This window comes from Canis lupus, chromosome 1 (genome assembly GCF_003254725.2).
Source record: "Canis lupus dingo isolate Sandy chromosome 1, ASM325472v2, whole genome shotgun sequence".
In the NCBI taxonomy this organism is placed as follows: Eukaryota; Metazoa; Chordata; class Mammalia; order Carnivora; family Canidae; genus Canis; species Canis lupus.
Window position 1 is genome coordinate 86,843,478 of NC_064243.1, and position 27,721 is coordinate 86,871,198.

Sequence of the window (27,721 nt, forward strand, 5' to 3'; positions counted from 1 at the left end):
TTCATCTTTCTGTGAGTAAGTTTCCTCATCTGTAAGCGGGAGATAATGACTGAATCTAATTCAAAAGGTTGTAATGAGTTTTAAATAAGTTAACACATGTTATGTGCTTTGTTTTTTTAACAGTGGCTGGCACATATGTTCTGGCTAAGAATCCTCAGGAAATAATTTCAAAGTCCTCATACAAGGGTTCCAGCACCTGCAGGAATCCTAAGTTCACTGCAGGAGGTTAAAGCCACCCAACTGAGCTCCAGGGTTGTGTGTTTTAAATAATGATCCCTCACTTTAGCTTCTTGAGGTAGAAAGTAGGGTACTGTAATTATAAAGGAGAATATGCTTCAGCAAGCTGAATTCCAAAGGACTTTAAGCACTCTATTTCCATGCCACCTTCACGCTTCAAGAAGCAGCATCTTACGTCATTAGCAGGATTAATTAATTTTACCTTAATAGATGGGTACATGGAGGAGAAAGATGCCCCAGGGCCAGAGAAAGAGTGAACAAAGATGCTTGGGAAAGGTTGTAGCAACTCAATTTCATAATTCAGCACTCAATCAAAAGATGGAACTGTCTCTCCTTCAGATTTCCTCTTCTATCTCTCAATATAAATTTTAATTGGATTTATCTTAGGAAATTTCTCTTTCCAATTGTGTGCTGGCAAAAATCAACCCTTATGGGTATGTCCAATCACTATAACCCAATTAGGGGTTTGTTGATTTATCTCAAGAAACTGTTCCTTGAAGCATATTAGGTAAATCTTGCCACTGCTATTCAGATCCTGTACTGCTCTAAGCAATTGGGCTGACTAATATTGGCTCTCCTGCTGAAATCAGAGTGAGAAGTCATTAATCTTAACTGAATAATTAACATATATAAGAGAAAGGGAGGAGTTACTATCCACAGCTGAGAGAAGTTTCAGGAACAGTTGGGTAATTAGCAGCAATAGTAGGGGGAACCCCTTGCTCATTTCCCAAGGCTCTGTCATCAAGAGAGGCAAGGGCTTTGGTGAGAATTTTGGTAAAGAGTAACAACTTGAAGCAAACAAAGAGTCACTGATGACCTTAAAGACAGCAGACTCAGGCCTCGGTGAACTAAGAGAGTAGGATCTGAAGAAGGGAGATGATGTGGCTGAAGTTTATTCTTCAGAATCTACTGGAATCTCTGTAGTGTTAGAAGCAACCTCACCTAACAACTTGAAGCTCCTGACACAGTGAGCACTTTGTTTCCCCCTCCTCAGCTCTGCGTACCCAGCACCCCTCGACCTTACACTGATGCAGCCTCACATCCCATTCCCCATCCCAGCAGATGGAAAAGTCCTAAAAGCGGCCCTCCCACTTCTGCTTACTTGACACAATACACTGAGATGCTGTAATAGAAGAGGGTCTAGAAGAGGGTCCTCCTGGGAAATTAGAGAACAAATTCTCTGAAACCAATTAAGAGGCCAAAATTTAGAACTCTATTAAATCGTAACAGAAGTTCTGTAGAAGCAACCCCCTCCTGAAACATTGCTAGCTTTTAGTCTGAGAATCTAGCCAGGGCCTCCACTGATTTCTGCAGGACGTAGGAGAGTCACAGGGAATCACAAATAGAATTTCTGGAACCCTCCTGCCTTAGGGACTTGGAAAGATTTCACAATCCACCCAGTAAACACTCAAGTCTCTGTTCAGTGATGGCCATATTTTCAGTCAGACATTTTCTGAGACTGCGTTCCTGGTGACATTTCCACACCAGAGAATCAATGAATATGCTACTTGCAAATATGTTTAATTTATTTTAACTCAAGAATGGCAGTCAATTAAGATATTGTTTTTCTTTTTTTTTCTTTTTTGGTCTACAGGGAAATTTGTATTGTTTCAGTAACTGTGGATACTTCTGTCTATAATGTGTTGCAAAGTTATTTCAGCAAGAATGAAATTAAATATTCTAAAATATTGCCATGTTTACTGTTTCTACTATAGCATCTTACAATCTAGACCCTCAAAGGATTGATTTTAGAATCATAAATAAATCTTTTCATGGGAGTGTGGTACCTCTCACTGAGGGAGAAGTAGCTAAGAGATTTGCCTAAAGATGCTAATTTGTGGCCAAACAAGGGAAACAAGAGAATAGAACTTAAATCTAATTCTAAGCCCAGTGCCAGTTTCTATGCCTATCTGCCTACTTTTAACTAACCACTTTAAAAAATGTATTTCATTTTGAAATGTACAATTATGAAGTTATCTCAACTCTTGCCAGGTGGGGAAGTTGCATCAAAATGTATAACATAGTTCCTTTAAAATTCTTTTCAGCTCATGGCACTTTTCCTCATTGTGTTAGTATTGAACAAAAGTGTAAGATAATTAATGCCTTGGGCTGATTTGCTTTGGAAAGTGTATGAGATAGCAGAGATTGAAAAGGAGTGATAAGACAGGTATCTTTTGTATGGTCTGGGCTGTTGAGAGTCTGCAAGAGCTTGATAAATATGAGTTGTAGCAAAGAAATCACATTCGAATTTCCTTTTCCGGATGCCAAAGCCTGGAGTCCTAGGAGCTGAGTCAGAATGAGCTTGGTCTTAGTTCACATCACCCACAGAGACGGCTTTTCTTCTGAGTAGAGAGGGTATCCCATTGGCTCAAAATGAAAAACCTATTTACTGAGTCAGGAGTACTCTAAGCATAGGAGGTGCTTGTGAAACAGAAACCCCCAGAGTTCCTGAGGGTAAAGATTGTAACTTTCAGTTCACCTGAACCCATTACTCAAAACACCTGCTAGGCTGGTAGTTATCAAACCATGACCAGTGCTGTTTGCCACTCTTCTTCTAGAGTCGTGTCAGAATAAAAACAATTGCTCTCCAGCTAAGCTTTCCCATTTCTACCAGTTCAGCCTGGTTTCCCGATCTGATTCTAAAGAGTTAATAATGAAGCATTCTATCAGGGGCAATAATGCACAGATCCCCACTCTTGGCTGAAGCTTTGAGAGGATGGGCATACTTCTCTCTCTCCGTGGCTGCTTGGTCTTCATAATACAATATAATGAATGGACTTAAGTTTTTGTTACGTTTTGTTTCAGAAAATCCTGAAAATTGAATCAAAGCAAGCAATACCATTGTTCACATCTAAAGATTGGTACATTCAGTCATTTATTTATAATTTGCTACACTCATTGAACTTACAGCACATTTATGCCATACGATTAACTGTAGAAGCCTTACAAACTGTAAACTATAAAGTTACTTCTATGGAACAATTGCCCTGAGACAGCTCTCTCTTTCATGTTTTGAAGCCAACGTTAATCCTATTGCTAAGCAATGCCAGGTGCCTTTGGCATTATCAGAAAGCGTTTGAAGAAAGGAACGTGTATCAGTGCACCAGTATTTGCAGACTGTCTTCCTAGCACTTACTGGACCACTAATACTCCTTTTCCTACACCTTGCACCTTGGAGCACATTAGGGCAAATTTGAAAATGGAGAACTAAAAAAAAAAAAAAAAAAAAAAATTGGAGAACTGATCCCAGAAGATAAATGCAGAGCATTTATCATGCTAGGGGAAAAAGCCCCTATTTTGTCTTCTTAAATTCACAAATATAAACAAGATTTCGGTTAAGTCTCATCCAGGGAACATATTTAGGTTCTACATATTCTTGGAATCTGACTAGTGATGAGATATAGCTAGTTTGGTAGCAACTGGGTGGCTCAGTCGGTTAAGCATCTGTCTTTGGCTCAGGTCATGATCCCAGGGTCCTGGGATCTAACCCCACATCAGGTTCCTGGTTCAGCAGGGAGGCTGCTTCTCCCTCTCCTGTTGTTCCTCCGCTTGTGCTCTCTGGCTCCTTCTCTCTCTCTGTTAAATAAATAAATAAAATATTTTTTTTTATAAATAAAGTATTTTTTAAAAAAAGATATAGCTAGTTTGTCAGAGTTCCTGGTGCCCAGTGACCCAGACATATCTATAGGACATACGTCACTGAGGAAAGGGGGCACAGTAGATGCAAAAAGACAGTGAATAATCTAGTGCATTTCCATTATGTACAGTTCAAAGGTTAGGAATATTTGCAGACCACCTGTAAAGTGTGAACAACTTCCTTTTTCAATGGCATTATTCTTTAATGGACACACATATTAGATCATTGTGCAAGCCAGCCTTCTTATTTAAAATATCCACAGAGTTCCTTCTTTCCTGCATCTAACGCTTGTCGGATGCCATGATACCCTGGCATCATAGCAGACACTGATGCGATCCCAAAAATGGGTTGAGTTCTTCTCCCCTGGAGGCGCTCACAGTCTGGGGTGGAAGTAAAACCCACTAACAGATGAATTAAATACAAACCAGTAAGTATTAAAATCGAGATAAGCTCCAAAGTCGCAGAGTGCTATAAGCCTAGAGAAAAGAGGAAAGCCAGCTGCCTGGAGAATTTGGGAAGTCTTCATAGAATATTTGAACTGGGTGAGTGGGAGTTAATGAGTTAATGAGCTAAGCAGTGGGTGCATCGAGGGCAAGAAAGACTGGGATGGAGGGACTGCTTTCCTTGCAGAGGAGGGCATTAAATCACCCAGAGCTGTTACCTCCACAGCACACCTCTTCACAGAAGACACTGGTGGGTGAAAGACAGACAGACATTCAACTTCTGTTATAAGAGAAAGGGAAATTTTATTGCACTAGGCATTCTACGTACGGTTCAGTGAGTCTGTGGCTGTAGGCATTATTCATTCCTCATTTTTAGGATGAGGAGGTTGAGGAAATGCAAACTAAGAGTAGTTATCTAGCCCAAATTCACCATCATAATAACTTCTCAAGTTGCACTTAATGTATTTCAGGGGCACTGCACATGATGTATGTATTGTGTATATTGCTTGTTTTAATCTTCACGTCCTTGTGAAGTCATATTTTATCCCCTTTCTGTGATGAGGGCACTGAGGCTAAAGGCTAGATCTCTTGCTCCTGGCAGAACTGGGATTTGAACCCAAGTATAGCTGATTCCTGTTTTGTTTTGTTTTTTCATAACAGTCATAAAGCAAACCAAAAGTGCTCTCAAGGTTTTCCCTGGCTTGATCCTGGAATCATCAAATATTAGGTTTTTCTTGCCAGATTCTCCTCCCATCATCCTTCCATGCTGAATACCTAACCTTCATGTCCTTCTTTGTTATTACTGAGTCTGCCCAGGACTCCACATGTGCAGATGCCATCCTGTCCACTCCAAGGACTTGGGCACGCTTATAAAAAGACATCGACGAATACATGGTTTGGACAGCCAAGAGAAAATCCTTCAGCATCCAGCAGGTTGATAAAGCAACAGAAATCAGGGAATGTGGTTATAGGACTTCCTTAATGTCAGGGATCGAGTTTAGTGAGAGCTGATGCACTGAGGAGAATGTTTGATTATATGCTTGCTAATCTAGAAACATACAAATGTATGTGATAGGAAAGCTGCAAGATTTATCATAAAATTTTTATTTTAAAGTTCTACACTAATCCAAAAGCATTGATGAAAATACTAAAAGATGTGTCATTTGGAGAAAATACTATCTTTATCCAGAGTTCATTTTTTCATTTTTTAAAAATCTTTCTTCTACTCTGCTGGGAAGGAAGGAAAGAAGGAAGGAAGGAAGGAAGGAAGGAAGGAAGGAAGGAAGGAAGGAAGGAAGGAAGGAAGGAAGGAAGGAAGGAAGGAAGGAGAGAGGGAGGGAGGGAGAGAGGAAGGAAGGAAAAGAGATTGAAATGGTTACTGAGCCTCTGTTTCACTTCTTTAAAAGAAAATTAGTTTTTCAAACTTCATTTTATTGTTGGCATTTGGAAGCCAGAAGGTATAATCTTTGGATATAGCTCTATTTTCTAGGTTCTGTCTCTAATCAGCTTTAACTGTCAGGAGTTCACATTGATGAAGCCATTCTTATTTTTAATTATGAATGTATTTTTTATGCATTCTCAATGCATTTGAATATACCAGTCTTAAAATTACATAACCTTGGCATTTTTGTTTCTTGGATGCATTTGGAAATAAGAGCTTTTAAATTTTATCCAGTTTGCTTCCAAATGCAAATTACACATTTCAAATTATTCTTAAAACTTATAATTTACACATGCATATAAATGCATTTACTATAAGGACAGCGATCATTATGCCAAATACCCTATGCGACATGAGTTTCTTCAGACTCTGAACATCATCTACTCAAAGATACATTGCTTATCATTATTCTTATAGAACCCACAAAGGTAGGAAACAAATAGGTTACATTCAAAAACTAAAAAAAATGACTTTTTTGGGAAAAAAGTCAATAGTACTCTCCTTCATCCAATCTAGAACTTGGAGGATATGGTAACTGGAGCCCCAGGGTTCAAGGTTACCGGCATCCTCCCCCTTGGGCTGTTGCATCTGATACAGGGGAGTATGTGTACTATACTACGCCTTTGCTGTTTTCCTCGACCCTGCTTCTTGTCCCTCGAGCCCCACATCTCAGCTAAACACACTAGCAAGATTTGGTCTTGTTTTCAATGAATATTGAAAATGAACTAGTCTGGCCAAAGTGTTTGCCAAAGTGTTTATGGAAATGACTTTTGATATATAAGTTAATTGAGTTTAAATCATACTTCATTACAAGAAAATAGCCATGTGATCCTGTTCCAGAACATACTCACTCCTTAGTAATCCTGTATTTCATTCCGTAGCAACTCCCAACATACCATTAGTAAGAATATGTGATGCTCTGCTCTGACCTTAGCTTTTTATTTATTGTGGGTTCAAATCACAATGTGGCCTAAATGGTAAGATTTAAATAAACAGGCCAATGGCAGACAAGTTCTACTTTTTAAATAATCAGAAAACAATTGGAAGCAGAAGGTAATAAAAGATGATAAAAGGAAATATAAAAATCCACTCAGAGAAACAAGCTTCATGGCACTGTTAAATCCTCACAGTTGGGGGAAGCCACCCAGGGGTGGCTCAGCGGTTTGGCCCAGGGCACGATCCTGGAGTCCTGGGATCGAGTCCCGCATAGGGCTCCCTGCATGGAGCCTGCTTCTCCCTCTGCCTCTCTCTCTCTCTCTCTCTCTGTGTCTATCATGAATAAATAAATAAAATCTTTTAAAAAATAAATAAATAAAAATAAATCCTCACATCGGACCTTACTGCATCTGCATGAAGTAACAACATGGACGATTTCTTCAACTGTAATTTTGAAAAAAGATGATAAGAAGTAGTCCTTATTTACTACTGTTTGCTCTCAGTGCAAGACAGTATGCCAGGACCTTTGCAAATGTAACTATATCTATTAATTTGGTTTTCCCACCCTGCCCCCACCCTCCACTGTCTCTTGTTGATCATTTCATTTCTCCCACCCTCTCCCCAAATGGATGGACATATAAAGTAAAACTGTGGGAAGCTCAAGATACTGCCTCCCCCATCCACCATTTACAATATGTACTTTGCCTTCCTACAGAAAAAAGGAAAGAGCCTCAGTTGCAGGGGTAAAATGGGAGCATAATACCTACCTCATAAAAACTGTTGTGAGGAACAAATCACATGATGAACATCCAGTGGTTGATGCTTAAGATTTCAGTTTCTTTCTATTCTAGCAGACAGACTGAAGAGTGGGAATTTTGAGAGTTAATTCTAATTCTATAGAGGGAAGGGAGGCTAGAGTGAGGGGTTCAGAAAAAGGAGAGCAAAAGTATCCTAAAAAGCAAAACACAAAACACTCTAAGTATGTTCAAGCACTTAGAAAGCTCTTGGTTAGGGTAAGGGCCCCGTGCCAGAAACTGTAGGAGAAGCAATTTTTTTGAAGAAGAATTGTTGACACACAATGTTATATTAGTTTCCGGTTTACAGCATAGTGATTCACGACTCTACATGTTACGCTGTGCTCACTACAAGTGTAGCTACCATCTGTCGCCATACAAGGCTATTACAATACCATTGACTGTATTCCCTGTGCCTTTCTTCCTTGTGACTTATTCTTTCCACAACTAGAAGCCTGTATCTTCCACTCCCCTTCACACATTTTGCCTATCCTACCCACCTCCCTCCCCTCTGGCAACTATTAGTTTGTTGTATATATTTATGGGTCTGTTTTAGTGTTTGTTTTGTTTTTTTTTAGATTCCATATATAAGTGAATTAATATGGAATTTGTCTTTGGTTTATTTCATTTATATATATAAATTTATATATATATTGTGTGTGTCTTTTGGATTAAATATATATATATATATATATATATATATATATATATATATATATAAATGTTCCTCACAACAGTTTTATATATATATATCTTCTTTACCTATTCACCTATCAATGGACATTTGGGTTGTTTCCCTATCTTGTCTCTTATAAATAACACTGCAATAAAAATAAGGTTCTTTTCAAATTTAGTGTTTTCATTTTCTTTGGGTAAATACTCAGTGGTGGAATTACTAGATAATATGGTATTTCTATTTTTTATTTTTAAAGGAACCTCCATACTTTTTTCTATAGTGGCAGCACCACCCATTTACATTCCTGCCAACAAGGCCCAAGGGTTCCCTTTTGGGGGAAGCAATTTTTCTCTGCTCATGTTAAGAATAGATATTCTAGTTTTCAAGATCAGCCATAAAGAGACTCATCTAGGACCCTGTAAACATGTGATTGGGGATAGAACTGTCCTCAAACACCACCCAGTTTGTAAAATACAACTTATAATGTGGCTTAGCCTCCATAGACATGGAAAAGTATGAGGAAGAATTATATTTCAGAGATGAGGCAAAAAAGAAGGCAGTGTTTGAAGACTATTGGGATTTATCAGCTACCAATTAAATGAACCAAGAGACTTTCCACTATTTGTGAATATGGCTAGAACAACTATAAGAATGTAGAATCCCTTCTCCCCTAGTCTTTCCTGGACTATAGAGGAAGCCACAGTTGGTTGGCCAACTAAGAACTAGTAATTCATATCACACATGGTGCTGTTCCAGAACAGGAACCTAGAGCTTTTTCTAGGGATGATTTGGTTGCAAGCTAAAGAAACCTATTCCAGCTAGATCCTGCGGTAGGTGGTTAATTGTCAGGATGAACTGTAAGACAGCCAAGGGCAAGAAGCATAGGTATGCCAGGTCTCCCATGGGGTTGGATGACATCCTGATTCGTCCTCTCTCCACACATCTGCTTTGTCCTCCCACATCTCTCTGTGATCATGTTTCTTAGAACCTCGTGGGTTCTATCACTCCATGTCATCAATGGCTCAGGTTTGTCATCTTTTCTTTGGATCCAGTTGAAAATGTTCAGCGGCCAGACATAATGAAGCACCCAGAGGGGCAATCCAATGTTGATAGTATTACAGAGGTTCCTATGGTCTGTATTGTCTTAACTATATTTTGTGTGTGTGTGTTGAATTAAATTCTCAAGAAAGACACCATAATTGGCTGTACTTAATCCCTGGATGGGTTCCCTTGGGATCAGATTTCCATGTTGCTCTGTCAATGTGGCCAGAGGGTCCAGATCACCAGCAAGTCCAGAAGTCCCTAGGATCACTCTTACAGTGTAAATTGAGGAGAGAAGGCAATTTTTTAAAAGGAGTGATGGGAAGTGATCTGTTCAAACAAGTCTAGATGTCTTTCTCAGAGCTTTAGCTTGCAGTCCTAGCAGTTCACATATGAGTAAATTGAGGTTCCAAGACATTAATGCTCCCCAATGTCGCATACCTAGTAAGTTACAGAAGTGGCAACTGATCCCAGACCTCTCTCTCTCTGACCCCCCACACCAATGCTCTTCCCATCTTGCCTAACTAGCTAAATATTCAGATGGCCTGCAAAGATGGGGCAATGAGTTTGAAGTCATGTGAACTCAGAAAGAATGAAGGTCTCTAAAGCAGCTTCTACACTCATCTTGGAAAAAAGAGATTTCTCAGCAAAGTTATTAATAAAAAATACTGCCTATAATGCTCTTAGAAACTAGTAACTTTGGCAGCTCAGGTGGCTCAGCAGTTTAGCGCCGCTGAAGGGGCTAGAGACCCAGAATCGAGTCCCACATCAGGCTCCCTACGTGGAGCCTGCTTCTCCCTCTGCCTGTGTTTCTACGCCTCTCTCTCTCTCTCTCATGAATAAATAAATAAAATCTTAAAAAAAAAAAGAAAAAGAAAAAGAAACTAGTAACTTGTGAGAGGTAAAGAAGCTGCTGCAGAGCTAAAAATGGGAAGGAGGCTTAAATTAGGGGGCAGTGGCTGATACCCAAAAGCAAAAGAGAGACCCAGTTAATATGCTGGGCTCCTAGTTTTGAGCTAAATAATTCCTGCTGGCAGAACCTATGAGCTGCTGTGACTTTGCCATATCTCCCTTTTTTGTACAAAATGGGAACTTCGGACTCTGTGCCCCAGCCTTAGGGAAACATTGGGATAAAAGTATTCAGAAAATCCTTGTGAATGGCACAGATCATTAACCCAGTCATTGGAAGCGGGCAACCCAAGAAAGTATATATAATAAAACACATTCTCTCTCTAGCTCTGTCCCTCTGAGAAAACCCTAATGTACTTTTCTAATTTACAAAATTAAATTTGGAGATTTGGATGCCTTTAAGCCTTTGCTGGTTGCGTTGAAACTTCTTTACCTTTTTCTGATGCTGTGAATTTCCTGAAATTTTGTTCATTGATCTTCCTAGCTGTCTGACAGTTGTTTTGTGGATGACATTTACCAGTATCATTCAGGGAGCGTTTGGTAGTGTCTTTTTTTTTTTTTTTTTAAGATTTTACCCATTTATTCATGAGAGACACACAGAGAGGCAGAGACATAGGCAGAGGGAGAAGTAGGCTCCCTGCAGGGAGCCTGATGTGGGACTCGATCCCAGGACCCCAGGATCAGGACCTGAGCCAACAGCAGACACTAAACCACTGAGCCACCCAGGTGTCGCTCAGTAGTGTCTTATCTGCAGCTTAATGTATTTTCACCTCCTACAGGCAGAACATAATAGTATGAAAGGAAATTTAAATTTCCACAAAAAGGTAAGGAAACTCTCTCTCTCTAGCTTCCCTGTAAGAGAACTTCCCATGAAAACTTCCCATGAAAAGAGAACTAGGAGGGCAATAAATTCAGATACAAGGTGACGATAAACAGAAAAATATTCAATATATTGATAATAATGTGTAACATAAAACCGTGATCAACCAGACTGAGCTTTCAACTGTCATGGAGAATTGTAGAATAAAGTTGCATGTTATTTGAAATGGAATTTCCTTATATATATGGTGCATTTTCAGGCTAGCATTCAACCTTCAAGCTGGAAATTTTCTGATTAAACCCAATGCCTGTCATGGGGACAGCTGTCAAAACAGGTCTCCTCTGATTGGAAGATTTAGTTGACATGTTCTGCGTTGTGGATATTTGTGATCTCAGAGTTGTGGATATTTGTGTTCTCAGATCTACAAGGTCGCAGACACCATTGAAAATGTAGTCTTAAAAAAAATGTAGTCTTTAAAATACCTTCTCTGTGCTCACCCAGGACTGAGATTGCCTACCAGTTGCAGCGCATGTAGGAGCAACACAGCCAAGTACATCAGATAGATATGCAGAAGACTAAGTAAATTATAGCAAATTTCAAATAATGGGTCACAGGGAAGTAGATCCACTTGTTAAATTCTATTATTAAAGCCCCACACAAGGTTGTGAGTTGAATTAGAACATGCTATCATGATTCTTTGAAAAAGTACTAGGTGAAGCAAAAGTTGTCTCTATGTTTCTGGGATGTTTTAAGATCTAAAAAAAGTAATTTTACCTGTGGTATTGTTCTGCCTCATTTTCAAATACCCCACACTTCTTTTGGGGAGAGCCTACTTTTCATTTTTTTTGGTGAGTCTCTCCAAGGAATCACATGTAGTCTTGTGATTTTGCAAGAGATTAGGGTTCACACGTTAGTATCTCTGACTTGTATAACTACAAATCTTTACAAATAAATACAGATAACTTCACAAGTACACTAGTTTGGGCTAGACCTGAAATATTTTACAAATGCTGCTCTGTTTCACTTTAGTCTTGGGGATACCTCACTCTGAAGATCACACAAACTCAGATTTTTACTTTATTTCCATTCCATTTCCAGAAATTTGGACAGGAAGTCATCACAAGTTATCTTCATGTCAATACCATTGATTATTTATCTCTTCATCAACAACCTATGGATCATCTTTGGTCTTCCTGAGACGTGGATGACTTCTCTGTATGGCTTAAGAGTAGTTGTTTGTGCTTTCATTTTAAAGGTGGTTGGAGGTGTTTTGGATTTTTTCAAGCACACATTTTTATTTTCTAGCTACAAGCAGATCATACGATGTCTCCCTGAAACTGGGCCCTAAACTGCTGCTGTTTTCAGAAGAATCAGACTGGCTTCAATTCTACATTGTAAACAATTTCTGAACTCAACAAAGGCGCCGTTCTCCTCTTAGCCCTAATTGTGTTTAAGGGAACATCTAACCTGTATTGACAGTGAGAAATTTATCTCCATTGGACTGGGTGAAAGGAGATATTGTGCTTCTTCATCCAGCTTAACATTAAATTATTTTGGAAAATGAGACGCTGCTGAGCCACCCCCACCCTCACCATCTAATCCATATTCCACCAACACGAGTTCTGTGATATCTACCACAGAAACAATATAGAATCTGTAAAATGACTCCTGATCTTTCTGTAACTACTGTTTAAGATCCACCCTTGATTCCTATATAGCCTCCCCAAAATATTTACCTATGTGTCTCTAAGAAAAAAAGTCTGGTTTATTTTATTTTATTTTATTTTATTTTATTTATTTATTTATTTTATTTTATTTATTTTATTTTATTTTATTTTATTTTATTTTATTTTATTTTATTTTATTTTATTATTTATTTTATAGGACAAGCTTTTTGTTTTTAAGGTTTTATGTATTTATTCAGGGAGACACAGAGAGGCAGAGACAGGCAGAGGGATAAGCAGGCCCCCTGTGGGGAGCCCCATGTGGAACTCCATCAGACACTCAACCACTGAGCCACGCAGGTGTCCCAAAAGGTCTGCTTTAATAGGCCATTGCTGTAGGGTGGTGATTTGTCACTTATTTGCCCTTAGTACTCTCAAAAACATGTTTCCATCAATACTGAGCAAAGACTGGTTTTCTATTTGAAATACGCCTCTCATTTTCAGGTTCAATTGGGGCATATGAGCTATTTCCATAATATCCATGTGCAAAGTAGACTTCATTGAATACCCTTAAGCAAACCTGCTCAGATCAATCAAAAGTTGAAAGTTGCGGTGTAGCAAATTTAAATGTTGGAAAAACAGCGCCATCTGCTGGAAAGGGGTATGTAGGTAAACCCTTGTTCGCCAAGTACTGGAGATTCTCAAGGCCAAAATCCTTGACTAGCTGGGATCTGTGGATCTGCTCATGTCTGCTTCAAGTAATTCACATTATAAAATGGCAATTGTCTCAGTAATAATGAGGCTTCACAGAGGAATAGAAAGAGCACAGAATGAAAGTAGTCTCCTTATCCTGGTTGTGTCTTCTTCATCTTATTTGTCGTCTTCTTTTTTAAATCTGTGTATTCTTGAAGAAATCACTTCTTTAAAATGAGTAATAGAGATGCAATAGAGATTGCATAGAGGTGCAGAAAGGTTGGGAAAATAAAAATAGGTTGGGAATCCAGGCTCTGACATGAGCATGGTTGGGTTCAAATCCCAGGACTTCTATTTAATGGCTGTGTGGGCTTGGGCTGGCTCTAACCCTTTTCCTCATCCTCAACTATAAAATTGCTGGAGGGGTGGTAATTAAAACAAAGCTATTGAATGAATGAATGAATGAATGAATGAATGAATTCCTTATGTGTGCGTGTGGGGAGGGGGAGGATAATAGTACCTAAATTTCTTACTTCCCACTACTCAGCTGAGAGAATGGTTGCTAAAGTGCTTAATACCCTGCATGTCACGTGAGAGCTATAAGATATAAGTATTAGCATTTAGTCAAATTTTAACTGAGGAAGATGTTGTAGAAGCAGCATGGGCCTGATGAATACTCTAATACACTGCCAGAGAGACTGTTAATTGAAAAAGTAATTTGGCAATAAAAGGAAAAGCTTTAAAAACATTCATTTAGTTTGACTCAGTAACTGTGCTTCTAGGAATCCATCCAAAGAAAATCATTAGAGACATGGAAATAGGTTTGTGGTCAAAAATGCTCATACCAAAAAAATTTAAAAAATTAAAAATGAAATAAAATAAAATTAATTAATTAAAAATGCTCATACCAACATTGTTTATAGATTTTGAAATACTGGAAAGGCAATGAATGATTATCAGGAGGGAATCAATAAATCACATGATAGAGTATTGCACAGCATTAAGTATCACGTTCTGAAGTATCCTGATACAAGGAAATATTCACGATATAATTGTAACTAAAAAATAATAGGATATGGAAGTGGATGGTCAGTGTGACTATAATTTGGGGAGGAAAAAGAAAAGGAATCACGGAAGGAAAAGAGATATTATCAGACGTTCAACAAAATGTCGAGAGTAGTTATTTTTGTTATTGGAGGATGTTTAGCAGTACCCCTGGCCCCCCAGATATGACAACCAAAAATGTCTCCAGACTGTTAAATATTCTCTGAGATGGGGTGGAGAATCACCACCCTTATCTGGGAACCACTGGCTTAAAAGAAAGAAGTAAAATCAAGTTATCTCTGTCCTTTTATATGACTGAGCCCGGCTTGATCAATAGAGTGTTTAGAAGTATCCAACGGAGAACTTTCAGAGTGACTTACTAGCTCTCTAGAGTCTTCCTTAAATGCAGTTCTTGGGGAAGCAGATTTGACATCTGGCAAGAAGGGCTCATAGAAAATACATTTCTATATACACACTGAAAAAAAAAAAAAAAGATTTTCTAACTCATGACCCTGAGAACTTGGGCATCTTTTCCTTCGTATCCGCTACGTTACTTTACCATCATCTCTTGGGGAAAAGAGACTCAGTTCTCAGCACTGACAGGTGATGATGACTTGTTTTGTTTTGTTTTGTTTTGTTTTGTTTGTATTTTCTACCTGTTCCATACTGTCCTACATTAACATGAATTAATGTTATCAGGGAAAAAAACTAAGTATGTTTTAAGAACCCCCTGTAGCAGGCTAGGAAGCAAATGCTCGATCCCTGGCTATTGTTGTCCTGAGGTAATCCAACACATTTCATCTTCCCTCTGTACCTTTTCCATCATCTTAACATAGGACACACCTGAATAATTACATTAGTAAATATGAACACGTAGTAGATATGAACGAATATTGAAAAGTGTGAAATACCATGGGAATGAATACTCCGTTACCTTAAGTAGTGTTTCCCTTCAGGTTCTCTAGGCTTTGTTTTCATCAGCTAGTTTACCCAGATTGTCAAAGAAAGAAATGAACAGACTGAGCCATTTGTAGGCTGCAGTTAATTGTCCCTGGAGAGGCATTGTCATTTCTGATAGGTCCAATAGCCTACTCCATTTAGAAAGCCAAAGTCAGGAAGGCCAATCACTTTTACCCTTGAAGTGGGCATGATTTCTGATAAGCCAATTAGTTGTATAGTGGCAGGTGAGTTCACAGCAGGTGAGCCTCTGTGCAAAGTGCTTATAGAGTCTCCTCTCTTTCCTCAGGGCCCAAACATTACATTCTATTTAACATGCTGGTTACCTGCAAAATCTCCTTTTGAAAAATAACCTCTTTGGAGATCCAACCACAATATGTGGAGGGAAAACAAGCCTGAGACCACTTAGCTGCACAACAATAACTTAAATCAAATAAAAGGAGCTGGCTGTTTCCCTTAACAATTTTTTGAACTGAAATTTTCTCACCAGTGGAGTATCAGTGTGTGAGGGTTTAGCCACAAGCTAAGTTAAAGGAGTTGTAATAAGTTTTGAAAGCAATGATTGAGTAGGAAAAAAATGGTAATCTAAGGAAAATATTATGTATCTTCAAATAGCAGCAGGAAGAGTGTCTGCAGAAGACAGGCAAAGATGCAAAAATGTAAAGACTGGCTTTGTGCTACCTAAACTCCTTTTTAAATAGCTTTATCAAAGCATAATTCACATAACATTAAGTTAACTCACTTTAAGTGTGTCATGCAATAATCTTTAGGAAATTTATAGAACTGTGCATTCTCAGCACACCAATTGAACTTGTTTCTGAGGCCTACCTAACATATCGGATTGTCCAAGTCTACCCTAATAACATAATGCACGGGGACACGTGTATGTGGCTGAGTACACGATTTGGAGAAGTGGTGTTTATTCAGCATTGAATTCTTTTTGCCAAGAATTGATTCTAAAGGAATGTAGTGCATGCAAAGAGAGAGATGCATAGGTTCTTCAGAGTCCTAATTCAGGTAATCCCTTTTCAATCTGCTCATGGATACATATGGAATAAAGTATTCTTTGATATATGAATTTCTGCTTAACATTATGTTGATGAGAATCACCCACATGGGTGCCCGTAGGAGGAGTTTATTCTTTCTCACTGTGCATAGTATTTCATGGTATATAACTAATGATACCATACACATTCATCTACATGCCTTTTGTGAATATACGTATGTATTCCTGTTGTTATTCACCTAGGAGCAGGATGACTGGATCCTAGGTTATGCATATATTCAACATTAGTAGAAAATTCAAAGTAGTTATATCAATTTACACTCCACATATTATAGCAATGTATGCCACATCCAGCATTCAAGAATCTCATTCTTGCACCATCACCAGCATTTCATGTTGTTGGTCTTTTTACTTATAGCCATTAGGGTGGGAAATGTACCAGTATTTCATTGTGGTTTTGATTTTTATTCTCCTGATGACAAAGGAGGCTGAATACATTTTAAAATGTTGATGGGCCATTTGGATTACTTCAAAGGATCTCATCAAGAACTTTGCCAACTCGTCATTAGAGTGTGTGTTGGACCCTGCCTCGATTAACTCAGTCCTTCAAACCCCCACCCTTGAACCCTTAGCTACTTGCTCAATGGACGGCACAAGCGACCAATGCTTTTGCCTCCTCCCCTACAACATAGGCTGCTTGGGTCTTCCCCAGCATAAGGAGCTGGTCATTAGTGTGGTCTTCCTCATGCCCACCATGTTGGAGCTATAGTAGTTCTGGCTCCCGAGCCCAACCTATAAGACCATGGAGGGTCTACTTCACCCACCAACTCCCTAGAGAATATCTGGAAAGGCCAATTGACTTAACCTAGAAATGTAAAACAGTTAATGCCCTAGTGTGGAGCCCTTTGACAATGGGAGCATACAAATTCTTCCCTTTCTCTTCTTTCCATAAACCCTTCTGATGTAGGCATCTATATCCTGTCCCTATGTCTGATCTAGGGACTGAACAGTCAACTAGATGTTCTTATAAATCTCTGAATAGCTAGGTATTTGCTTCCTTTCTTCCCTACCTCTCTTCTCTATTTCCCTCACTCTTGCTGCTCTGGACTTTCTATACTCCAGTAAAGCAGTATCTCATTAGCTTTCCCTCAGGGTTGGTTTTTTAGAGGACATGGACTATTGATTTGTAATTATTGATACATACCTTTAATTGATTAAATGTAATTCAAGTATCTTGTATCATGTGACTTGCCTTTTAATTCTTATAATGGATTATCTCCCAAGCATATTAATTAACTATAGAGATGACAAGTGATTATTCATTGCACATCTAATTTCCAGGTATTTATAAAGTGTTGCTGCATCTATTTATGGCAGTAAATCTGTTGGTCTCTTTGTACGGTGGTATGTTACTCCTCAGAGTAATCAAATATACTTTACTGAAAGAAAAATGGCATAATTACAGTTAAATAGAGGCCATTCCCCTTGGTCAGTTTTAATGACAGTGCAAATTCTAGCGTAGGCATGGTATCTTCTGCAAGATGTTCATAGTTGCTACTGCTCTCTACATAAAGGGAAAAGGGACTTTTAATTAGTTTTGAAAATGTTGACTTAAAAGTTAAACAGCTTACTTTACTGCAATATTTATGCTCTTTAATATGTTAATGTGCATTGGGTATTTCCAGAAGGAGATTACAGTGTGTATTAACTTCAGATGTCTTTTAAGTGACATCTTGCAGGAAAAATGCTATGAAAGGCATAGATTTAGAAATAGTACACCAGAATGTGACCTACATTACATTTGTAGGCTTAGACATTCTAGTGGAGGAAAATGGATAATTAATGATTGACAGGAGCCATATCTATTTATTATTGATGCTCAGGAGATGGCTTTTCAGGATTATTGGCATCTCCCCCGCATATCTTGAAACCTGCCAAAACAGGTGAGTTTTTGCTTACCTACTTCATGAAACCATGCTGAGTGAAGCAGTGTGATGAGATTCAGGGATCTTTATTATTTTTTTAAAGATTTATTTTTATTTATTTATGAGAGGCAGAGACACAGGCAGAGGGAGAAGCAGGCTCCCTGCAGGGAGCCCTACGTAGGACTCGATCCCGGGACTCCAGGATTGCACCCTGGGCCAAAGGCAGGCGCGAAACCGCTGAACCACCCAGGGATCCCCATTCAGGGATCTTTAAAAGGAAAACTTCCCCAGCCATAAGGAAATTTATGCTTTGGAATATAAACAAGAACTTTAGAAAAACTCCTTTCAGATTTTGTTAGTATATGTGCTGCCGAAGCGAGCACTCAGATTTTGTTATTATCAAAATATACTGATGTGCAGTGAAAAGACTCCCCCTTCACTCTTTTAAGGTGTCATTAAATTAGTAAAACTTTATTTCAATACCTTTGAAGAGAAAATATTCTAAATGATTACCCTGTCTTCCCAAACTCAGTACACCAAATCCAATTTAGCCCTTCCTTGAAAGTGTCATTATTTTGTGACATTTTGTGCTGAAAGTCAGTGCTGCCCTACAGTCTTTAATATATGTTGGCCATTTACCTCATCCCTATGAGGCCCCAGCTTGCTCTGTTTTCTGAGGTCACTTCTTATCTGCCTTTGAAGTCCTTCCTTCTGATCCCCCTTCTTCACACCCCTCCCCAGACTGCTTCTAATCTACTGGGCCCTTGGAAACCATGTTCACACACTTGTTGATATAGGTAATAACTTCAAGAAGCAATCCCAGAACAAATAACTAAATTGTACTTCTTTGATTAGAAAGAAGTAACTTCTCAGAAACTTTCTTAGTTTTCTTATTAGGCAAATATTTGATCAACAGGAATTAGTATGGTCTGGGGCTGTGTTATGGATAGTCAGGTTTGCCAGAAAAGTAGGGAATCTTTATTTGTATCAATTACTCTTAATTTGTGTTAACTTCAAATAAGCAAAAAAGAAAATATATTACTATTTCAAATTCTATATCATTCTGTATCTCAGAGAAAACATTTTCTCCATTCTACTCTTACATACACGCAATGAATGCTTAAACAACAGTTAAACTCATTTATTGCATAACTCTTATGTATGAGAACCCTGCTATTTGCAAAGAATAGAGCCAAAAGAGTGGTAAATTTGATCCTAGTAGTCCTAGCCAATAAAGTGAAACAATATTCTACCATAAAATTTAACTTAATCACGTTTTAGTGTTTTATATTCAGCACTTTGCTTTTTCATGTTTTAGTGATAAACTCAACAAAATTTCCATCAGTTCCCCTGTCAAGAAAAAAATACAATTGATTCCTAGTTCTGATCCCTTTCTTTTTACCCAAGTCCTTAAAAAAAAAAAAATCCCAAGAACACATTAAACAGAGTATTTTAAGGGAAATTATCTTTTTAGGGATGTGGGCGGAAGCCACCATTCACACTTTAAGAGACAGAGAATGTTAGTGTAGGGATGCCAATGTGGCATTTCCATACAATGAAGCTAATCCCTACAACCAAACATGTCAGTCATTTCTCTGTGTATTAATGCTCAACTCTCATTTAAATAGCCAGGAAAACTCTGATCTTTGTTTTAAGTGCAAAGCCCTGCTGATGAGCCAACTTTGTTCAGGCCTCCGGCACATTGTTTGTGCTTCATGACCTGGAAAAAAGACCCATTATATCTGAAAATGTTAACGTTTCAACACAGGAAAGGACAGTAAGGTACAAACCAACACGGAGTCATCTTTCCTTTGTACTGGATTTGGTTTCTGAATTCTTTCCTGGGAAAGAGCTCTGGCTGTAATTTTCCCCCGGCCATCTTCATGGATAACATCTCCACATTCCCCATCCTCTTTACCTGCTCTTTCACATTTACAGCAGAGCACATTTTGCCTTGTGTTATGGCACCCTTTACACCAGACTGTAAACTAGCAGCAGGAACAACAGGCTTAGGTCGCTCTATTTATGGCACAACTGTGGGCTCTTTCAAAGGGTTCTGGAACTTATTCTAATGAAATCCAAGCCAACAAACTTTCTTTTCCCTGAAACATCATTATGTGCAAATCAGAAGTCATTCCTTCATTCATTCATTTCTTCATTCATTCATTCATCGAGGATGTATTAGGCATCAAGCACTGTGAAATTCTTCAGGGATCTCACCACCTAGCATGGTGCCTGGGGCTGAGTATGTCCACAAAAATGGAATCATTGAGTGAATGGCCTGTGTTTAGCTCATTGTAATTTCTCTGGAAGAAGAAAAAAGCAATTAACTTGATTCTTATTCAAGTAATAGATGAAAGATTGGGAGGAAAACCAACACGACCCTAACTTGTCTCATACAGATGCAAAGAAATTGTGTCTCTTGTACAAAATCTGAAATCTGTGTCCCTCTCTTATCTTCCTCCAAATTAAAATACTTGGCCTTCCAAGTAACAAAATAAATCTTAATTGGTTCTCATTCAGTCATCAGCATTTATTAAATAAGTACAATGAGTGTCAAGTACAAAAGAGATGACGCATCCCAGATCTTGAGTGTGATAAGGTCAAGCATAACCACGGCTTTGCTGAGTGTGGGGGTGAGGAGATGAAGGGAACTGCCTGAACCAGAGCTGTAGCCATAACTGACCTTGTGAGATGATGCTTCTTTGCACCTCAGACTTTTCTGATCCTGCCTTTGCTATGTACCACTTGCCTGCAGGTGTGGTGAATTTGGATCCTTGTCAGCTAGCTCTGTTGCTGAGAAGCAGGCTTGGTTAAAGGAAAGTGACATAATGTAATTACAGCTGGATGATATTCACTGCTGACCTCATGTTCTATATGACTGCACCGCAGTCACCAAAGAACAAGATTGTTAGGGCATGAAGCTTACTTTGTGTGGCCACAGTGTCTGTCAGTGTCCTCTTATCCTAATTGTAGCAACAAGCACAATATTTAATAGATATATAATAACGATAATGGACATTACCAACCGGTTAAAGTTTACACAACACTTTTATGTATGATCTCTCATGTACTCTCCAATCAGACATCATCCTCAAGGGACATTAGTCTGTTATTATAATTTGGAAATTAATAACTTGGAAATAAAACTTACCTTCTCTCTGTTCTTTTGTGCCATTCAGAAACATCAAAACTTTAATGCTTCAAATTATCCAAGTCTGGTGGTCCTCCATAGCTGCATATATTTCTGCTTCTCCCATTGTAAACAATTTTTTGAATGCTTAAATTTTGTAATTATTTAATGAAGTTATTTCTGGATATAAAATAAAATTCCTGAGTGTGTTCTTTCCACGGTATATTTCAAATTCCATAAAATGTTTTACCACTATAAACAGGTTGCTAACCAAAGTCACATTTAATCTATCTTGTTAAGATAAAAAAGGTGAATATTATATTTTGATAAGTTCCTCACACAAGATAAGCCATCAGATTAGGAATGTCTTGCCTTCTGTATTACTTGGTAATACTTGGAGCTGCCTCATGGGGATTTTCTCTCCAAGGACTGGCTCTTTATTTTTTGGAAATGCTTCTGGAGTCATTAATCTGTCCCCTCTGAGTTTAGTGATGAAGGGTGTTTCCCTTGGTTTTAATTTTTGTCATCACAGCCACACCCATGACAATGTGTAGGTCTTTACCCCATGCACCTTCATCTACTTGCTATTTATATTTTAGGCCCTTTTCTCTCTCTCTCTCTCTTCTATATCCCTCTTATTTTAGGCTGTCCTGTTCCTTCTGGAACAAGGCAGTATATAAATAGCCCTGAAACAAAGCACATTGTTAAGGCAAACCAGTCAGGAATTTCTCTTGAAAACAAATGAAGGGAAGGGAGAGTTGCCCCCTATATCCCACTGCAAATATCATAGAACACAGTTTTGAAAGCTCTGTATAAACCTCTAAAACATAAGTGTTGGGCAGTCAGTTAAGCATCTATCTTTGGCTCTGGTCATGATGCCAGGGTCCTAGGATAGAGCCCAGCATTAGGCTCCCTGCTCACTGGGGAGCCTGTTTCTCCCTCTCTCTCTCCTGTTCTCTCTGTCTCTCTCTCTCTCTCTGTCTCTCTCTCTCTTTCAAATAAATAAATAAAAATCTTAAAAAGAAAAACAAAAAACAAACATAAATGTTCATAAGGAAAATATTGTCCTCATGAAAGCATTGTGACTCACTGCCTCTGAGGCCAGACACAGACTCTTCCTCTAGGCTGACACTGCTCACCTATGAGTCTGGACCATCAACATGATTTAGGGCAGAATCAGAAGTTATGAAGTAACTCTGGCTAGGAGAGAAATGAGAAGAGTGTGCAAAGGTTGATCCAAGTGAACCATCCACTTAGAGTGGGAAAAGACTAGAGATTCTTATTAAAAGAAATTTGTGGCTACTTCCTAGTTTTGTACTGTAAGTTATAGAATATGCCTTTTGAGATGAAGTACTTAATTACTTGATTCCCTTTTAATGTTCATAATGTATTTCTGTAATTCTCTGGTCTGTTTATTTTTTTCTATGTGTACCCTTAAGCTCCAAACTCCATTTCTGGGTTGTTGTTTCTTTTTTTTTTCCCTTCTTTTAACTTTCTTAATCTCTGCAAGAAGTCTCTAAACTATGACCTGCACTTGTACCTCATTCACTTGATTTTCTAGAGATCTATTTCTTGACCTCTTATATGCTCGATTATATCTATGTCATTAAAGTTATGATTCTCATACCTGGAATTTGATTTTTCTGTTTTGATGAATTTACTTCCATGGACATTTCCAACCCTGAGATCTCTGAAATGTTATTTTTGTCCAAGAAAGGAAAGGATGATGAGGGTTTATACAATGCCTGTCCTTACATTCTTTCTTGATGGATACTCTAAAGCAATTATAATGCCACATTGGTACAATTAAGACCAATGTCTTCAAGTATACATTTATTCAATAGTTAATTGATTGACCCATTCATTTATTAAATCATTCTTCAAATATTAAGTGACTTCTCCATGCAAGCACAGTGCTAAGAAGTATTTCTATGGTAATAAAGTAGGGAGGGTTCCTAACCTGGAGCCTGGTGGAGAGAAACACATGGTTAAGCAGATGCTATAAAGTGTAATCATTACTATGGTCTAGGCATCTGTGGGGTACATTAGAGCACAAAGGAATGGGTGGTCAGTTCTCCCTCAGTTATAGGTAAAGAAAAGCTTTATAAATGACCTAATGATTCAGTTGAGTTTTCAAAACAGCAGATCCCTAAGGGGCCAGGGGAGGGGACAAGAATTTTGGTGATTTGGGTAGAGGATACAGTACAAAAAAATCCCAAGGGACATAAACCAATTTAAACAGCTTAGGATCTCAGATGTAGTTTTGTGGCTCAAGTGTGAGGTGTGAAGGGGAAACAAAGTAAGAAATCAGTAAGGAAAGAAACAGAAAGGGGCTTAGAATGACATAAGACATTTGGACACAAACCTTTAGGCAGTGAGGATCTATTTGAAGGGTATGGTCAAATTTGCCCAAGCGACCATGTGTTTATACATAAAATCTAACTGTCGGACTACCTATGGGAATGGCAAGTCATGTATTAAGGCTACAACAAAATGTGGTGCAGATTTGCAGTCAATGATAGTAGTTTGGATTATCTTATAAAATGAAAGCTCTCTTTCCCTCTTTTCATTTTGGTCTGTTCTATTGCTTTTTCATCCCGATTTCACATCTATCACTCATCCTTTTCCTAGAGGCTTCCATGCCCTCCTCCTTTCTCTCTGCAGCATCACATTTCAGGTTCTTTGAATATTTTATGCAGGCACTGGCCTTGGCTTCCTCTTTTCACTGGCTGTTTCCTATGAAGAGATAGCACATTTATTTCTCTTGTCCAAGCTCCATGGTGGTTACAAGCTTGCCAGTTAGGCACACATTTCCTAGAGCCATTTTGATCACCTTCATTCCCAGGAAGAGCTTCTCTTCCAGAGATTTGTTGAGCCCAAATGATAGCCCAAGCTTCTGTATCCTCAGTCTGCTTTCATGTTGGTAGACATAGAAAAAAAAACAAGAAAATCTTTCAAAAACATTCACTTTTAAACTTCCTGCAAGTTGCTCAGTGAGAGTTTAGGTTCCTACAATGCCAAAATAAAGACCGTTCTAACGAATCACTTACCATGCAACACTTGTCAGGGATCTCATTGGAGCAGGGGTATCTCCAGAGCTAGCAGAGCTCCAGAAATTGGACTTAACACTATATTTTATCATGAACTGTTAATTATCTATGGTTTAATAATAACGGCCCAGGCAGCCTGAGCCTTACTATAATTTACCAGTCTGACCCTCCCTGACCTCCACAAGAGATGCTATTAATGGCCAGTGAGCTGGTGCACAGCAGTACAGAGAACTGTCTTCTAGGTCATCAGCATAATTTAGAAGCCATTGTTTGTTTAATTTTACAAACCATTAGCATACTCTGCTTCTTCCTTTCACTAAATGTAATCACTGCCTTCTTCTCGGTGCAGACATCCACCTACAGATTTTATAATTTTTTCTAGGAGACTGCCTTTGGGAAAACAATCTCTCCTCTTCAAAACTCAGCCTAGACTTTTTCAAACTTTTGGAGCGACTGTCTAATATAATAAGAGATCTCTACGAGGAATGTTTGGAAAATCTGGATCTAGTTCCAGCCCTAATAAACACTCTCCCTTGTGCACCTTGGCTTTCTCACCTGTCAGAAAGATTAGTCAGCATGTCTGCTTTGCTCTGAAAGGCTCTGTGGCTTGAGGCAGGTCTTTACACTGCTCTGTCACATAAAAAACTATTGTAAACTAGAGAAACTGGTTTTAAAAAGACATAAATCTCTTGGTTTAGGCATTAGTCCCTATAAATCTCATTATTATTATTTGTCAGAGTAATCTTTTCATGAGAATCTGCCGAATCCAATCCAAGAGTGATATACAGTGAACTTTGAGGCTTTTATTAATAAATGTTAAAGTACTTTACTACACAGTGAACATCAGTTGTGATTAAACAGCTGTATTTTTTGTCTCTTTTGTTATTGGAAGTACTCATTGTCCCTACACGTTCACACATTGATTACTGCTTTTCTTGCATAATAATTCATGCACATTCACTTTTGAATCCTTTTGTCTTCTAGCATCTGGCTCTTTATTTTCTGTGACTGTATCTCATAAAGAAATCAAAGATATGGTGGTTATCAGCTTAATGTAATGAATATGTGTGGCTGAAGTGGAAAATACATCCAGGCCTCTATATATTTTGAAGGGTTTTAGCCTTTCAGTGATCAATTTAAGCTAAATAAATTTGTAAGATTAAATCACCACTTTCCACTAGACTATATTGCCATACTGTGCACCTAAGGGTCATCTAAGACTTCGGCTCTCTCTGTTAAATTTGCTCTCTCTTCCAGGTGTGTTCTTTATGAGATTACCCCTTTGGTTTGGGGTTGAGGGTTAGCCAGAAGTCTGTCTCTTTTTGTAAATTATATGCACCATCTAATTTTCTGAGGTTTCTGTATATTCCTGTACAATATATTCTCAATGTCATTTTGCTCACAGGAAATTCCTTGAAAATGGTATTTGAAAATATACCACAAAGTAGAAAATTATCAAAAGGAATTTCTCTTCACTCATAAATACGAAAAATTTTCTGTAATCCATTTGTCTCATCACAAATACTGGGAGTTATCACAGGTCACCTTTAATTAATCAGTTTGTTGTATTAGATAGTTCTAATGAAAATATCGGACAGGAAGAAAACGAAAATTTAGGATTCCATCCAGTTATGAATTACATAGTTTCATTTCAGATAGCTTGGGCAGTTAACATGCTCCTCTAGATTTTCAGTGGCATATAAGCTATCTTATAGATAGACATGCCTCATTGGAATGGAAATGATGGTCTTGCCCTGTTGTAGAAAATTTTAAGGTTTTAAAAAATCTTCTGAAAAGTTAATATGCATTAAGCATAAGAACAGAATTCAAAGTGGTGTGCACTTGAGAATTCTACAAAGAACATAAGATGCAGCAGTGGGTCTCCTCTGACTGCAGATCCATGTGTGTGTGCACTGGCATACAGAATTGTCACATCGCTACTAATGTTTATATAGCACTTGACACTTTGCCAAGTGCTTTCATGGACAAGATCTTATCTGAGGTTCAGTACACTTGATAAATAGGGACTCTTGTCATCTCCCTGGGTCTTGGATGGGGCTCTGAAAAGATAAGGATCTTCCCAGGTCCTGACCCTGGCACCCAGTAAAGCCAGCACTCAAACTGATGTTGTCTGACTTCTAAACTTGTGTTCTTTTTCTCACATCAGATTCACAGACCTAGCAGCAGTATCCACATCCTTTGGTGGATCCTGTTAGAATCAGTATGGCAATAAGATATAAGCGTCTTAGAGATGTAGGCCCTCAAGAAGGTCTGTTGTAAGTACTGTTGTCATGAAATACTAACATTTATTTAGGTAACAAACTGTCAAGTGTTATATAAATATTAGTAATACTGTGACAATTTCATGTGACAGCCCAGAGATCTGGGCCCCGGAGACATCCAGGTGCCTTATTTTCTATTCTTTCCAGAATTCACTAGAGTACATAACCTCGTATTTTATTTTTATCTTCAGCACTCTTTTTTTTTTTTTTTAATATCTTCAGCACTCTTGATCAGCATTGTACAAGTAGGGGCTGAAAACAGTGCCTGGGACAGGGTAGGTGCTCAAGAAAACTTTGTTGACAGAAAGTGATGAGAGTAACCCTAGCTCTTATACCAAAGGCATAGATCTTGATGTATAGAGAGATGTTCCATGAGATGCAAACATGAAATATAGCAAACCAGGGTAAAGCAGTCCCAGAAAGCCCATGTGATGTGCCATGGTCCCACTTGCCCAGATCCATTCACTCCATAGCCCCAGGCAAACCCTACCTGGGTCCTAATTTGACTCTGCTCCTAGATGGCAGAGCCATTGGTCAGCTCCACTGAAAATACGCCTTTTTGTGGTTTATGTAACAATCCCCAAAGTGTTTTCATAGACATTGCCTTTGAGCTTCAGATTAACTCTGAAGGGAAAAATCCCAGGTCCCTGCACCTCCTCGGGCTCCTTGATCTTTAAAGTTCTTCACCATTCTTGTGCTGTGATTCTTTCTTCGCTTGTCAGTTGGAGACATGCATATATCTGTAATGGAATTACTTCCTAAATTTTAAGCAAAGCAAAGCAAATTTTTCCTCTAGGACTTGCCTGCTTATCTTACTTTTTATTTTGGTCTTAGATCATAGTCCTGATTGTTTATATTAAAAGCACCCAGAACCTCTACGTGTGTGTGTGTGTGTGTGTGTGTGTGTGTGTGTCTATGAATGCTATGGCTACACATCATAATTAGATGGCTGTGTACGTGCAAACACAGACCTATGTCTACTGCATTTGTACACAATGCCATATAAGACAACTTGCATCTTTAGCTCAACAAA

General features: G+C 38.5%; 1 protein-coding gene and 1 long non-coding RNA gene across 14 annotated transcripts in view; one reads left to right on the forward strand and one right to left on the reverse strand.

Moving 5' to 3' along the window:
* TRPM3 (transient receptor potential cation channel subfamily M member 3) overlaps positions 1 to 27,721 on the forward strand; it is a 492,887-nt gene that overhangs the window by 185,482 nt on the left and 279,684 nt on the right. The gene's annotated exons all lie outside the window — the stretch shown is intronic.
* LOC112644731 (uncharacterized) overlaps positions 23,723 to 27,721 on the reverse strand; it is a 130,254-nt gene continuing 126,255 nt past the window's right edge. The window contains exons 4-5 of one of the 4 annotated variants that reach the window (XR_003126694.3): positions 24,190 to 24,265; positions 23,723 to 24,092 (exon numbers count right to left, since the gene is read on the reverse strand). This is a non-coding gene — a long non-coding RNA (uncharacterized LOC112644731). Of the gene's footprint in view, positions 24,269 to 27,721 lie in introns of all 4 variants that reach the window. The other 3 variants (XR_004807018.2, XR_003126693.3, XR_004807017.2) reach the window with 3 other exon arrangements.